Here is a 15,867-nt window from a genome sequence, read left to right as displayed (position 1 = left end):
GAAACAGCAGAGCCCTTACCCCAGCTAGGACACCATCCAGAGAAGCCCCCAGAGGACTCTCTTGGGAGCCATTTTATACTGAGCACCATGGGCAGGAACACTGTGATTGATCCATTTGGGTCTCCTGACCCCACCTCTCCTCCCATGGGCTCAGCTGCTCCCCGTTCTCACTGCCACATCCACAGCCTGGCACCTGCTGGTGGGGACCAGGCAGGGGTTTTCTATCCTGGTGCTCTCAAAACATGAAGCAGTTTCCTGGGTGATAGAGAAAGCTCCAGGAGATCCTGGTTCCTCTATGTTTCCAAAGATATACAGGGAGCTACCTAAAATGTCCTGGCTTTTGAATTATGAAACCACACGTATTTCTAGGTGGAGGTTGCAACCCCTTATGCAGAGGCAAATGCTCCCTTCTCCCCCAGAGCCTTCCCGCTACACATGGAGACACTAGACCTTCATAATTAAACTGAGAACTTCTTTCCACATATCCTTCAAACCCTGTTCTAGTACAGAGGGTGACACATCTTTCATTATCAGTTGTGGCCATAGGAAATTCCATCCTTTTACATGGTAGACATGACAACTGTACTGCACAGCTCACCTCCTCTTCTGTCTCGTGATGCCGGGCATCTCCCTCGTGGGCCACTCTGATGGGACAGTGGACAGAAATTTGTCTGCTTCTTACAGGCCACGTTTCTTAGGGTGGCAGCAAAGTCTAATAATCCTTCCCCTCTACTCATCACTGGTGAAGTAACACCTGGAGAACAGGTTCAATTTTGGCCAGTGGAAAGTCCCTCTTGCAGCTGGCTGGAAATGGCTTCATCCACCACGGAGGCAGATCCAGATGTCTTCTCACAGAAGTGATTCCTGCAGCACCTGCACCACCACTACCTTGACACATCAATCTGATACAGAAAGAGAATTTTAAAAGTGAGAGAGTACAATAAACATAGGCAAGAGTTAAAATATAGAGAACAATGAAAAACATAAAGAAGCTGAAAGAAAATTTTAAAAGCAACAGGTGACAAGACATAGCAGGAAGTATCCATCAATGACATGGATATGGTGAGCAAGTGCACCCTCTGTAAGTTTGCAGATGACTCCAAGTGAAGGCAGGAGTTTTCATCTACTTGGGGGTAGAAAAATTTTCTGGGATGACCTGGACAGGCCAATTGTACGAAGTTCAATGAGACCAAGTGACAGGTCCTGCCCTTGGGTCACAACAACCCCATGCAATGCTACAGCCTTAGGGAAGAGTGGTTGAAAAGCTGCCCAGAGGAAAAGGACCTGTGGATGTTTTTCAACAGCCAGCTGAAGATGTACTGAGTGTGCCCAGGTGGCCAAGAAAGCCAACTGCATCCTGGCTTGTATCAGAAACAGTGTGGCCAGCAGGAGCAGGGAAGTAATGGACCCCTGTATTCTGCACTGGTGAGGCTGCACCTCGAGTGCTGTGATCACTTTTTGTCCTACAAGAAGGACATGGAGGTGCTGGGGGGTGTCCAGAGAAGGGCAGTGAAGGGTCTGGAGCACAAGTCCTATGAGGGACACCTGAGGGAATTGCAAGGAAACATTTTCAGGCAGCTGCCTGAAAGGAGGCTGTAGCAAGGTGGGTGTTGGTCTCTTCTCCCAATTAACAAGCAATAAGATGAGAGGGAATGGCCTGAAGTTGCACCAAGGGAGGTTTAGTCTGGATACTCGGAAAAATTTCTTCATGGAAAGTGTTGTCAGGTACTGGAACAGCTGCCCAGGGAAGCGATGGAGTCACCATCCCTGGAGGTATTTAGAAGATGTGTAGACGTGATGCTCTGGGACAGGGTTTAATGGTGGGCTTGGCAGTGCCAGGTTAACATTTGGAGGTCTTTTCCAAGCTGAACGATTCCGTGACTCCACGCACCGGAACGCGGGCAGGGAGCCGCAGAGTCCCTGGGCCGCAGTGATGTTTCCTGGCCACCAGGCGGCGACAGCAGGGAGCACCCTTGGGCTCCGCCGGGCCGGCACCGCGGTTCGGGCGGAACGGAGCCCACGAAATCCCGCAGCCCGGTACCTGCCAGGCAGAGCTTGGGAAGCAAGGGCGGCAATGCTTATGCCGGACCCCTCGGTACCGCGTCCCGGTGTCCCGGCGGCAAGCCGGAGCCCGCGGAGACCCATCCGAAACCGGCAGGGAAACCGCCTCGGGGCCGGGCCGGTACCAAACACTGCACCCCGCAACCCACTGTCAGAAAACCGCAGCCCCCGGCCCGCTTCGCAGAGCCGTGGCCTCCCGCAGCTCAGCGCAACGGGACTACGGCTCCCGGCAGCCTTCCCGGCCGGGACATCGCTCCCTTTCCCCCGCCGCCCTCCTCGGGGCGTTCCCCGGGACGCGGTACCGGAGCCGGCGGCCCCCTCGACCCCGCTGGTCATGGGCAGCCCCCGGTCCCGGCACCCGCACGGGACTCCCTAGATGTGGGAAGTCCCTAGATCTGCTGGACAGAGGAGGAGCGTCGATCAGGAGGGCTCTGCAGAGGGACCTGGACAGACTGGAATGTTGGGCTGATTCCGATGAGATGAGGTTCAACAAGGCCAAGAGCCGGGTTCTGCACTTTGGTCACAACAACCCCATGGGGAGCTCCAGGCTGGGCACAGCGTGGCAGAAAGGGACCTGGGAGTCTGGATTGCCAGGAAGCTGAACATGAGCCAGCAGTGTGCCCAGGTGGCCAAGAAGGCCCAGGGCATCCTGGCCTGTATCAGGAACAGTGTGGCCAACCGGTCCCCTGTGTAGAATCCCAAAAACGAGTATTTGTCTCAAAACAGCTGCCCTGACACTGTGGGCACTGTGCTCGGGTGGAGGCCTCATTCATGAGCCATCTGGACTCTGTTCTCCCAAGGAGAGACCCTCATTTGGATAACCACCATGATAAACAGGGCCCTATTCTTGCAAGAGCAGCCCCTCCTTTAGTGGCCATCCCGATAAGCTGAACACTGTCCTGGCAAGGATAGCTCTGATGGCCACCCTGACGGGCAGGTCACTGCCCTTATTCGAGAAGGGACAGGAGCAGGCACCCTGCAGAGACAGAGTGACATCTTGTGTGTGCCCCGGGTAAAGACACTGTAGAGGGCACATGCGCAGAAATAAGGGTTATTGCTGTGTCATCCCATCTGGAGGGGTCCAAGTGAACACCTGGCTTTGCAAGATATGCCAAAGCTCCCCCTGAAATGGTGGGGTCAGGCAGCATAAAAGAGCACACTCGAAATGCTGGATGTGTGCCCACCATCCAAGGACCTGAACTTCCTACCCAGATCATCTCTGGATCCAAGGGTGGTGATATCTTCTCTATCTCTTCTTTACCTCTCTGTCCCCCTCTTTCTCTCTCTCTCTCTCTCTCTCTGTCTGCTTTATAACCTTATCTCGGCACATGGGGGTAACACAGTTTCTAACTTTGTTTAGTTTTACTCACCGTTGCTTTGTTACATTTTGTTAATTGTAACCTGTTCTTTTGACAACTTCCTTAAGTTTTGCTAAATTGTAATCCATTGCTTTGACAGTACCATCCTTTTTAATTCTGCTAGTTGTAATCTCACATGCTTTATAATCTTACTCACTTTTAAGTAAAGTTGTGTTTTATGTAAACCTCCTGGGTAATAACCTTACTCTGAGTACCACACAGAGAATTCCTGAACTTAATCTTGCCAAATGGGTTGTTAAAAGAGATTAATTAGAGGAGGAGAAGGATTGGTCCCAGACGCACCCAGTCTCCTCTCTGAGGGAGTTTAGAAAGCAAGGGGGTCCAGTCCTCATCTCCCTGGGTCGACCCCCACTCTGGGGGATGTAGAGATGTGTCCACTCCGTGGGACATGATGTTTGGTTTGGCCCCTGCATCTGGAGATCCCTGCTCACTTTGTGAGACGTGACAGTGCTGCACCCACCTGTAGTGAAATGAGGCAACCAGGTGCCACTAATTGCCAGGTCGTGGGCATGAGCTTGTGTTAAGCCCACCTGTGCCTGATTAGGGTGGGCCCCTGCTGCGCATGAGCAGGATTAGGGGGCCAATAAAGCTCAGTCCTGAGGAAGCCAGAGGTGAGGCCACTTTCGGAGGCAAGACAAACTTCTTTTACCTCTTTTAGGGCACGGCGCTCCAAGGTCCAACCAGGTGTTCCAGGAGAAACTCACACGACTAGTGCTCTGAGTCCAGTGCTCTCAGGGCTGACCAGCCTGGATCGATGCTATTGCTCCGAAAGTGGAGCAGGTCCAGAGAAGAGCAAGGAGGCTGTGAAGGGATCCAGCACAAGTCCTGTGAGGAAGGGCTGAGGGAGCTGGGGGTGTTCAGGCTGGAGAAGAGGAGGCTCAGGGGAGACCTCATCACTCTCTACAACTCCCTGAAAGGAGGTTGGAGCCAGAGGGCAGTCGGGCCCTTCCCCCAAGTAGCTACCAGCAAGACAAGAGGGCATGGACTTTAAGGGAGGTTTAGGTTGGATATTAGGAAGAAATTCTTTTCAGAGAGGGTGATCAGGCATTGGAATGGGCTGCCCAGGGAGGTGGTGGATTCTCCATCCCTGGAGATTTTTAAAAAGAGACTGAATGTGGCACTCAGTGCCATGGTCTGGGAACCACAGTGGTAGTGGATTAAGGGTTGGACTTGATGATCTCAGAGGTCCTTTCCAACCTAGATGGTTCTGTGGTTCTGTGACACACTTTTTCTGATGCACCACTGGCCCTTGGCCACAAAGGCACATTGTTGATCCATGGAGAATTTACTGCCCACCAGGACCCCAGCATCCTTCTCCATGGAACTGCTTTCCAGCAGGACATCCCCTAATCTGTGCTGGTGGTTGGTGTTATTCCACCCCAGGTGCAGGACTCTACACTTGTCTTTATTGAACTTCATGAGGTTGACTTTTGCCTAGCTGTCCAGCCTGTCCAGATCTTACTGGATAGCAGCACAGCCTTCTGGTGTGTCAGCCACCCCTCCCACCTTGGTATCAACAGTGAACTTGCTGAGGGTACATTCCATCCCCTCATCCAGGTCATTGATGAGGAGATTGAACAAAACCAGACCCAACACTGATCCCTGGAGAACACCACTGGCCACAAGCCTCCAAACTGTCTCTGTGCTATTGATCACAACCACTGTTTCCAATGCTGGTCTCGATGACAAGCAACAAGACAAAAAAGTATTTTTGTCAGTGAGAAATTAATTTCCAAAAATACTGCATCTCCAACAGAGCAGCAGATTACTTCCCTCTGCAGACAATAGCACAAAGGAGGAAAGCTCTGTGGGGACACAGACTGTTGCTGATGTGTTGATTCAGGGGAAGGGCACTAGAATAACTGCAGCCCATGTGCCATCTCACATCCAGCTTTTGCTACTGTCTGGTGTGTGTTTGAGCTGCAAATATTCTTAGATGCCCCTTAGTGTGGCCTTTGGTGTTTTTTTGCTTTCTTCCTGCCAAGACAACTTTATCTTCAGTCTTCCTGAATTCTTCCCAGAAACCGCAATTTGGATTGCAAAGCATTTAAAGAGGTGGACAGTGAGCTGGTGTTTTCCAAAGGCATGGAATGGGTGGCTGTAGCACTGCTTTGCTCTCAGACCACAGGTAAAACAGCGACTGGACCCAGTCTTCAGATTAGCCTTGGAGATGAACAGGCATGTGACGTTTACAAGGAGTCCCATGGACAAGACAAGGAGCAATGGGCACAAGTTGCTCCTGGGGAGATTCCAACTGGACACAAGAGGAAAAATTTTCACTCTGAGGGCAGTCAGACATTGGAATGGCCTCCCAGGGGAAGTGGTGGATTCCCCCACTTTTCAAAGTTTTAAGTCTCAGCTCAACAGGATGCTGAGACATCTCACATAGACAATAATATTAGAAGTGTTGGAGCAGATGATCCTGCAGGTCCCTTCCAACCTGACATTCTCTGATCCTATGGTTCTATGTGTGCACAGACATAAAGCTATGAGATGTGTTAAAGCCACTCATTCTGTTTGCCTTCAGAGGGCCTGGAGGTCTGTCCTGTCAGCTGGATTGTCAACCTGAAACTGATACCATCACTCCCCATCCCTGGTTTATACATGTTGTGAAAGTGCCCAACAAGGAGCTGGGCCACCTGCAAACAGTGTCTCATGTCTTGATTTTTTACTCTCATAGACAGAGTTCTGTGAAAGTAAAATCTGCTGCACTACAGAATTTAAGTGTGTTACCTTGCTCTTCAAGACAAACAAATTAAATTTGCTCCTGCTGATGGATCTTGTGTGTGCTGGGCACTCTGCCTTTTATTTATTCCAGCTTTACAACATCAAAGCATTCTCTGAAAGAGAATGGTATCATACTGTGCATTAAGCAACATTTGACTGTGCAGCTAAAAGCAAAAGTACAAGACAGAAAATCACCTTTATCCTGGCCCAAACCAGGACAGCAGATCACTCTGGAGTCCTGGTAATTTCCATCTCCCTTATATTTTTTCTAGTAAGATGTTTTAGAACTTCCAGTTAGAAATAAGGATAGTGTTTTGGTTTTTTTTTTTTTTTTATGTCTTTCTCAGACATTTTGAGTGTAGTTTGTGTAAAGGTCAAGTGTTCCTAGGTGGTCAGTACGTGATAAGCAACATTTAGTAACATGCCATTTAAAAGGAGTTAGCTGAAAGACAGTGTAACACTGCTGCTTTTCCAGAGGCTCACAGAGTAATACACTGGGTTCAGAAATGTGTAAATGGTGGCTGCTGGGGTAAGTGAACACCTCAGTGCAGAGGCCAAGCAAAAAGGGACAAGAGATGTCTGTGGAGAAGGGGAAGAATAAATCTTGCAGAAACAGCAGACAACTTGCCTTGAATAGGTAACAGTGACCCTACCAGCTGGGCTTCTGGTCTTGGCTCCCCTGAAATGAAGAATGAGGGTCCATATCTCCTGTGTGACTGGAGTCCTCGTTACCAGCCCCTGCAGAGTTGCCTTGAGGAGTGGCTGAACACCCTTCTCAGCTTCCCAGAGTCTGCTTAGGGATGCTGCAGCACACGAAAGGATCCTCCACTCTGGTTCTGCAGCTTCATCCCAGACCTAAAGCAGCATATTGGGAAATATGTACTTCAGCATCTCATTCACTGGTCACACTGGGTTTTAGGACTGACAGCTCTTCAGACACAAGCAGCATGTGTACATTTTTCTGTTTGTTTCAAGGTCATATAAAACCAGACCTTGGCTGGCACACCACCCCCTGCTCTGCACAGGAAGAAATGCTGTTGTACCACAGCAGCACAATGTTCACAGGGAGGAGGGAAATGGGACCAGAGAGGGGGAAGATATGGTAGAAGTTCAGCGTACTTTCATGAAGCATCTTGGCTGGTTCTGCCCTACAGTAAAAACTTTACTAGTATCAATAAGAAAATTTCCACCATTTGGGGGGGGGGGGTGTTTTTGTTTTTTATTTTTTATTTTCCTATTACTCCTTTCACAATAATAATAATAATAATAATAATAATAATAATAATAATAATAATAATAATAATAATAATAATAAAAAACCTCTGGGGAAAAAAGGAGGTACTGAGTGTGATCAATTACTCATGGAAGTATATTGTTGAAGCATCCTCTTGGTCACTCTCCCATTCTGACCATTTTCAGCTCCAAAATTCCAAACATCCAGACCTGGCTCCCAAACACAAGGAGTGACACTGAAAACTCCTGCTGGCCCTTACCCACCCATAGATCCTCTATCCACAGCACCACCACAAAACCTCAGGAGTTTTCAGTGGACAAATGTGGCTCTTGGGGGAGAATTGTGGGTTCAGAGGGGGGGGAATGTGGGACTGGGATCTCCCTGACCCCACCATTTTGTGTCCCCTTCCCCCCAGTGCATCATCCAGTCCTACCTGCAGTGGCTGCAGGACAGCAACCACAGCCCTGACTGCCCCTCTGCAGGACCCCCTGGCATGCACACAAGACCATGTGCCTCATCTGCTATGGTGGGGGCACCAAAATTTGGGGTGGGGGACACCCTCAGGATGCCCCTGGGGAGACGCTCCATGACCCCTGAGCACACAGTGAGCCCCCTCATGCCACCCCCTCCCCCTTGGTGCCCATCCCCACCTCCACCAAGAATAATATTTGAGCCTTTTTTTGTGTTCTAGAAACCAGAAATTCTGGTGAGGAGCTGCTGACACCAAAGATACTGCAAATTATTATAAAGCATTATGTCCTCTTTTTGAAAGCAGTGTAATGGGATTTGTCTGGTGACTGGAAGAACTAATGGACTTCAAATGAAGACCAGGAGTTAACTGAATGACTTACTCAGCTCCAAGTACAGACTGATAAAATTGTACTGAGTGTTTAGGCTTTGATTTTGAATTGATTTTGAAGCACCAGCTGACGTTTATAGCAATGTAAAAAGTTCTCTCTGTCACTGGAATGTGACCTCTTTGCGTAAAGATCACATACTTGATGCATTTGATAATTACAGTACAGTACACTTCTGTTTTTTGCTTCCTGCTGTGCTGGATAGATTTCTTTTGTAGTTGATTAGTTAATACATCCTAGTTAGAGGAATTTCCTTCTTGCAGACCCTGAAGAGTAACTGCATGTGCTTGTGCTGATAACAGACAACCTTAAGAGTAAGTCTTCTAAAGTGAGAAAAATACTTTTTTTTTTCTCCTGGCCCACAGGTTTGCACAGTGGGTCTTCAGCTGCTTAATGAGAAATCTGCATTAATGTTAGATGTGCACACATCTAACACATTGGAGAATGTGCACACAAGCAATTTACAAAACAGAGCAGAAAGCCTCATCAGGTAACTGCTTTTGTACATATATAATAAGTGCCAAATATTGATGTCAGTGTGGAGTTGGCAGAATGTTTATGAGTGACCTCCAGACAGTGGAAATCAATTCACATAATCTAATCTGTAAATAGATAATCTGCAAAAATCAGTGTTCTTTTAGCAAGGGCTCTCTGGGCTATCTCTGGCCATTTTCAGCTCCAAAAACGCAAACATCCACATTGGGCTCCCAAATACAAGGACAGACCTCTGAATACCCACAGTTGTTCCCACAACAGTCAACACCAGCCCCTCCAGAACACCTTACATCTTTGAAGATCCAGATGGTGTTCCACTCACCTGCTCTCTCTAGAGCTGAACTCTGCAGCCATTATCACATTGAGAACCTAAAACACCAAGAGTTTTAAAACCACTTAGCCAAAATCCCCCATTCCACTCCCAGAGCAGACTCAGCTCCTGAGCAGCAGTGGAGGTTTATATGCCCTGGGCCCTGCCCCACCACCTCCCCACACTCCCTGGGAAAGACCCCTCCTCCCCCTGACTGCCCCACCTGGGCTGCCTCAGCCCCACCTGCAGCCCATCAGAGAGCACCACACTCTATCCTACCCCTGTCCCAGCTGCAAAAACACCCAGGACACAGAGAAGACACGAAAATATCTGAGCACATCAGATATTCCAAGAGTGAGTTGGGGACAAGGATCAGAGCATAATAGTATGGATTTTTTCAGTCTGAGGCATGCCCTGCACCATGGGTTGGACTCGATGATCTCTGAGGTCCCTTCCAACCCAGCCAATTCTATGATTCTATGATTCTATGACTGTAGGCCAACCCGTTCATGCATTTCCTTAGTTGTGGCACCAAGCATGAAACGTGGCTTTGCTTGTCTCAATACATGACTCGAGCAATATTAGGAAACCAGTTGTTTCACAGGGATGTAGAAAAAGATGAGATCTTAAATATGCACTGAAGGCAACTTAAAACTTGAGATGAAAGAACAAAATCATGTGCAGATGCACAAAATTACTCACCTAGAAGGCAAAGACAAAATGGGCTGAAGAGCTCAAAAAGATCTCCAGGAGGAAAGACTTAAGGTGTGTGGAGCTAGGACCTGTAAGAACCAACAAAAGAAACTTGCTTACCCGGGTTTTCTCTCAACTGCTTGGCTAACCTTGGCATTTTGGTATTCACCCAGGACTGTATCTGGGCCAGGGTTGCCCAGATTCTGAATACAATAGGTGACTAAACTAGGATGCACTTATGTCCTTGAAATTACTGCATCCTTAGATAGACGCAAAACAAGTCAGCTTTGCCACCTCTTGTCACAGTAGAGCCAAGAGTTACAAGGCCATTCTTCATTTTTGTTTTCACTAATACTATTGTATGTGCAACTCTCTTCAAAAATGCTTTTTGAATTACCCTTCATTTGCCTGTGAAACTATTAAAATAATATTCCTAAATATTGTACTAGACAGTTAATCCTGCTCAGGTGAATAGAAGCAAGTGGAGTAAGCACAGTGTGACATTCAACATTGTAACTGTGGCACCTCGGCTCCTCCAGGCTAAGCACAAATATTACCTTTCCTCTCCCTGTATTCTATTGCCCTGAAAACTAAACAAGCTTTTTCTTTGAAATGCTGACAATACTGCTCTTTGTGCTGAAGTGCTTAGGTGAAAAGGCAGAAGCAAGATTAATTTACCACTGAGGAAAGGGCAGGAGTCCTGTTGATTTCAGCTGAGCTGTGTGCTCTCTTGCATCAGTGGGAGATATGAACCTGAAGGTGAAGATGCATTTATGAAAACCAAAGTCATCTTCTGAAAAGGGTAAAACTTTTCCGTAAAAAAGTAACTAACTGCATGGAGCTTGATGGGTTGGCTTAGCCATCAGCAAATCCTTCCAGTGGCAAAACATTTCCAGGAATTTATTTGCCCATAAACAATCATGGTTACCACTACAATTACTGTAACACTAGCACCTTGAAGACCTGTAGGACTATTGACTGTGGTACTGCACAGAAGGCCATGCAGAAAAAATTCCAAGCTAATGCCTGCTCCCTGTCTTCCACTGGGATGAGAGCAGCTTGGTTTTGTCAATTATTGACAAGTGACACTCTGCCTTTCCAACTGGAAAGGGTCATCTGTCTAACCACATCTGGAGAAGACTGGGACAATTTTGTGCCAGTGGGCATCAATGAGGGATCAGCAAACATGTTGGTGCTCCTGGCAGCTCAAACTGGGGGCAGCCATACACATCAGACAGGGCATTCCTAATAATCCTCCTCAGTTCATGAAGGAAAGCAACAGTAGCAAGGAAGATGCCCTCACATTTCCACAAAGCTTCCTATTAGCCAGGCACAGTACTGATAATACACAGGGTTGGGTGTGTTGCAGTAACAAGCTGGCTGCTCAGCTTGTGGACCAGAACCCTCCTCAACAGCCAGCCCAAACTCTGCTGAACTCATCACAACTGTTCCTATGAGCACCCTGACAACACTCACACTGACACCAAGAAGTCTTTGCAGATGAGAAGCTGAGATAAAGCCATGACTATGAAGTAAAGCAAGGACTCTGCCAGAGGCTTGGGTCATCCCACTGAAAGAGCTTCAAGGTTATGCCTCACACCTCTGGTACCCTAGAAAAAGAGGTTGTCATTGCAAATGACCTGAAAAACATCCAGTTTATGCATCTTATCTTAATGAGTATAAAGTGCAATTGCCCACGAGTATTCTTTCAGTCATAGACTCAGTTCTGGTTGTTCTCAGCATCCTTACTGTCTGTGCATCCAGCTGTCTGTCCCTGCCATCCACCCTGTCTCCAGGATTAATGATCAGATTCCCACACTGAGTTTTAAAATAATGAGGAATGGCCAAAGACATCATCAGCAGATAATTTGGAAGTGCAGAATCTCAGAAACTACTCCACAGCCCTGATTCCCACTAACTGTAGTGGGCCCGTAAAGAATGTAGGTGGCAAAGAAGGCAAAGATCACACATTGAGTGCAGGGGTGTTTACACAGGTTATCTCTACCTGACCCTCTCACGTCAAAACACTAAGATTGCACTGCTGGAGATTTCATTCAGTACCGGATGTGATTTTGAACCCATCCATCTTCCTGCAGACCCAGTGCAGCCCAAGCTAAGGCAACAAGAGGATTCTAAGAAGTTTCTGTCTGCTTTGGGTCAGACCCTATAAGCTCAAAGGTTCATTTGTAAACACAAGATTTCAGTCAACCACCTGCATTAAAAAATTATGCTACAGGGTTTTATTTTGCATGCAAGGCCTGTGTTTTAAGGTGGATTTGTTTTGGGTTTTTTACAAACATTTACTTTAACTCTAATATTGCCTCAGCTTTTGTCTTGCAGAAGAGGCATGGATTTATAATGCTGAATGCCTACTACCCTATTCTTTCTATTTTCTCTTCAGATGAAGTAGTAACTCATTCAGCAGGGAATGGTTGCATTAAGAACTAAGCAAACACATGTACAGCATCAGGAGGAAATAAAAACTGCTATTAAGCACAGTAGTACCACAGACCAGGTCACTCATGAGCTGACCTCTGCATGATTTCTGCCTTCAGACATTTCTGCTGAATTCTGCCTTCCAAAGCACAAGTACAAATTAGCAACCATTTTCAAAAAGCACTCTGTGGAAGACCTAGAAAAGCTTTTCTCTTGAGAGTTACAGAAAGAAATGCATAGCCAGGCATGAAGATAGACCTACAGAGCAGGCTCACTTACAGAAACACAAGTATCAGAAAACTCTAAAAGGATGCTTGGCAGGGACTACCTCATGACCATCCTGTTTTTCAAATTACCTGAGAAAGGCCACCACAGCCCGGTGCAACAAACATGGGCTATTTCAGACCAACAATGCAGTGACTGTCAGAGACACAAGCACTGGCAGTCCCTCTCCTTCCTTCTTGAATACCTGCTCCAATTTTACACAGAAGGTGGAGTAGTTGTCTCCCCAAGTGCCACCCTGATTAAAGCTTCTAGGAGCCTGTTTGTAGGACTTGGCAGTTCCCACCATGAGTGTCAGGGCAGAGGGGAAGAACTCCCTGTACTCAGCACTGTATGTGCTGAGGGCATGGTGGGCAGCTCTGACATGCTCAGCTAGGTCTGCCTCTGCACCTCTGGGCACATGTAGAGAGAAGCCTCAGGTAGAGCCTTTGCAGATCCCACAGGTAACAAAGGCACAAAGTAAGAAGGCATCAGAAGAAAATTACTCTCACTCCTCCTTACTCCATGACAGCAGGAAAGAGCTCTGACTTTCCAGAGAGACGTCTGGCCCCAGAGACTCCAGAGCTGCTGGGGCATCTGCTCAGGCTGATGACAAATGCCAAGGGAATGCTCTCTGTTTGGATCACTGTTAAACACATTTCCCCTGAGTAGCACTGGCTTTCTCTAAGATTTTCAGGTCAATTCTGCTAAAGCTGCCTTAAATCCCAGATCCACAGCAAACAGGGAAAGCAACACAAATCAGAATGAATAAACAGCTGTAAAGCTTTGGAGTGCAGAAGAGGTGGTGTTTGATATTAATGCCACCTCCTGGATTCTCCATCATTAACCCTGCTAATGGCTTCACCTTCCTCTTGATTATGAACACTGAATATGGGATTGAAGGGTAAATGATCTGATGCTCCAGACAGCTGAGATAAAACACAAAAGAACACCAGCTGTGCTCAGCTAAGAGCTGCTACTGATGCCACTTTAAAAGGGAATCGAGTCACTATCATTTTCTGGGAGCAGAAGGGTAAACGAGTGAGAAATAAACCCTCCATTCCTCAGAGTTGCTGGATGAGAGAGCAGCCAATAACGAGCTGGCCCAGCTCCTCCACCCATCGGGGCACCTATGATCGCTCAGCCCCGAGAGGAGTGTCCGTGCAGGGCTGGAAAGGAGCCTGGCTGGCAGCGAGCTGCTCCCTGCGCCCCAGGGCCCTTGGACAGCAAGGAACTGCGCATGACCTGGCAGAGTTTAGTCAAGTGTCTTTAGTATTGCAAAGCTGATCTGAACCCGGCATGAGGCTTAATAGCAGTGTCAATCTCTAATGAAGAGCAGTTGTTACAGAAACCACTTAAAAACCTGCTTTAAAATATTTCCTACGTATTCAAGAGCCAGAATAATTTCCTGCTGTTGAATTACAGCAGCTCTTCAAAGGTGATTAGGAATATTCTTTAACCATTAAGACAAATATTCTTGTGGTTCCTCTCAGCAAACAGAGGACTGAATTCTGATATTACGATTGGCTTAATCTGGGGTATCACCTTTGTAAAACTGAAGTCAGGTCACTGAAACAAAATCATCTGTGCTACTGCGCAGCCATTCCAGAAATTGTTCTTTTCAACTACACATTTCAAACACAGTTACCATGTTTAATATCCTAATGCTTTGAAGTATCACAGCTTCTAACTTGCAATACTTGACAATGGTTCAGGAATACTCAGTTTGCACAGATAAAACACTATACACGAGGAATGCCAAAGGTATGGTGTGAGGGACCAGGCACTTTCCACTTTAACTCACTTTTCCCTGCACTTAAGGAGACAAATTCTTTACTGGGGGCACAAAAATCTCAGCAAAAAATATCTTGTTTTCAAATAAACTGCCTTGATACTCAAGTCATTTAAAGTTTTGGGATAAAAAGCCAACTATTTACATTTTTTAAAAAATGTATTATCTTTTCTGAAAAGATGGTGTGTGGCTGTGATGTAGATGTCTGTCCCCATAGCAGCCCTCGCAGCACTGTGCTTTGTATTTGTAGCTAGAGCAGTGTTGATAGAACACCAGTGTTTCCACTACTGCTGACCAGTTCTGGCTCTGCTGGCTGGGGAGGGGGAGGGATGGGGCATCTTGGTGGGCACCTGACAACCAGCCAAGATTAACCCACCCAGCTGGGATCACTAAGTAGGAAAACCTGACTTCTGCTTTGATGACTACAGCTAATCCCCCAGGCATGCTTTCAATATGACCTTCCCAGAAAGTGTTTAGATACCCCAGCTGATTTTCCTTCTTTACCAGGACAGAAACAAACCACATTATCTGAACTGAGAGGAGTTCTGTGGCAGAAGATGGGCAGCTGACTCCCATCTTTCCTACAAATGAGAACCAGTTTAGAGCCAGGGGCTTGATCTGGGTGCTTCAGTGAACCTGTTCAAGTTGCAGTGTAACATTCCTGTTCCAGAATGCCTTCTGTCTCTCTGTAAGTCATAGATCCTAAAAGACAAATTTGCTGAGTAAGATAACCAGAAGAAATATGTCTATCATATCCTGAGGTCTTAGCACACAAGGGATGTCACATCACCCATAAAAATATAGAGCACAAGCTTGAGATTCTGGCATTGCAGGACATTTGAACAGTGAAAAAAATAATATGATTTCACTTTCCTATTTCTTCTCTCTAATCACAGTGCTTATTAGATTTCTTAGTCATGTTTCAGTGGTAACAGTAGTATTATTTATTCAAGGGCAATAGCTGGCAAGAGTATTCCTTCCTCAGAAGAAGGAAGCAGCTTTTCACCCACACCCTGAGGGCAGTCATTCTCAGCAAGGGGAAGCACGGCTGCCCCACCGGGGCAGGCAAGGGATAAGGGTGAAGGCAAGCAGGGACCTCACTGACAACCCCACAGCAGCTGAACAAGGAGAACCAAGTCAGCTGGTGGCAGCAAGAGGGGTCAGCCACAGTCCAAGGGTCACCAAGCCTGATGACAGAGACATCACAGGCTGAAGGTCAAGCCAGGAGGTTTCATCAGCCGTGGAGGCAGAGGATCAGAGAGGAGCACAGCCAAGCATGAACATACTCACAGCATAGTTTGGGCAACAGCTTTATCTTAAATTTGGCTCCCAGGCCAAGGGACAGGGATTCCAAGTAAGTTTTCCTCCAGCTCCAAGGTCCATGCTGGCAGCTGAGCCATGCAAGGGTTGGACATGAGTGTAGGCAGCCAAATGCCCAGGGCAGGGAAGCTTGTGGAGCTTCCCAGAACATTTAGTCTGGCAGCAGCCATGCACACCTTTCCCATGTGAGCTCACATTGAAGGGTCACCTTCAAGAAGTGCCCTGAAAAATGATAGCTGTTGCCAATTATATGAAGGGCAGCGTTAAGAGAGGGTGGCTAATTCCCTTCACCACAGCCATGG

General features: G+C 47.3%; 1 long non-coding RNA gene across 1 annotated transcript; it reads right to left on the bottom strand.

The window, feature by feature from the left end:
• Window positions 1-430: 430 nt before the first annotated feature.
• LOC139800236 (uncharacterized) lies at window positions 431-12,751 on the bottom strand. Its single transcript, XR_011727668.1, has 3 exons — window positions 12,549-12,751; window positions 9,766-9,845; window positions 431-902 (listed from the first exon to the last, which is right to left on the bottom strand). It is a non-coding gene; the product is annotated as an uncharacterized lncRNA (long non-coding RNA).
• Window positions 12,752-15,867: the final 3,116 nt, after the last annotated feature.

This window comes from Heliangelus exortis, chromosome 10 (assembly GCF_036169615.1).
Source record: "Heliangelus exortis chromosome 10, bHelExo1.hap1, whole genome shotgun sequence".
NCBI classification, from domain to species: domain Eukaryota; kingdom Metazoa; phylum Chordata; class Aves; order Apodiformes; family Trochilidae; genus Heliangelus; species Heliangelus exortis.
The sequence above is the reverse complement of the archived record's forward strand: the minus strand, read 5'-3'. Positions and strand labels throughout refer to the sequence as shown.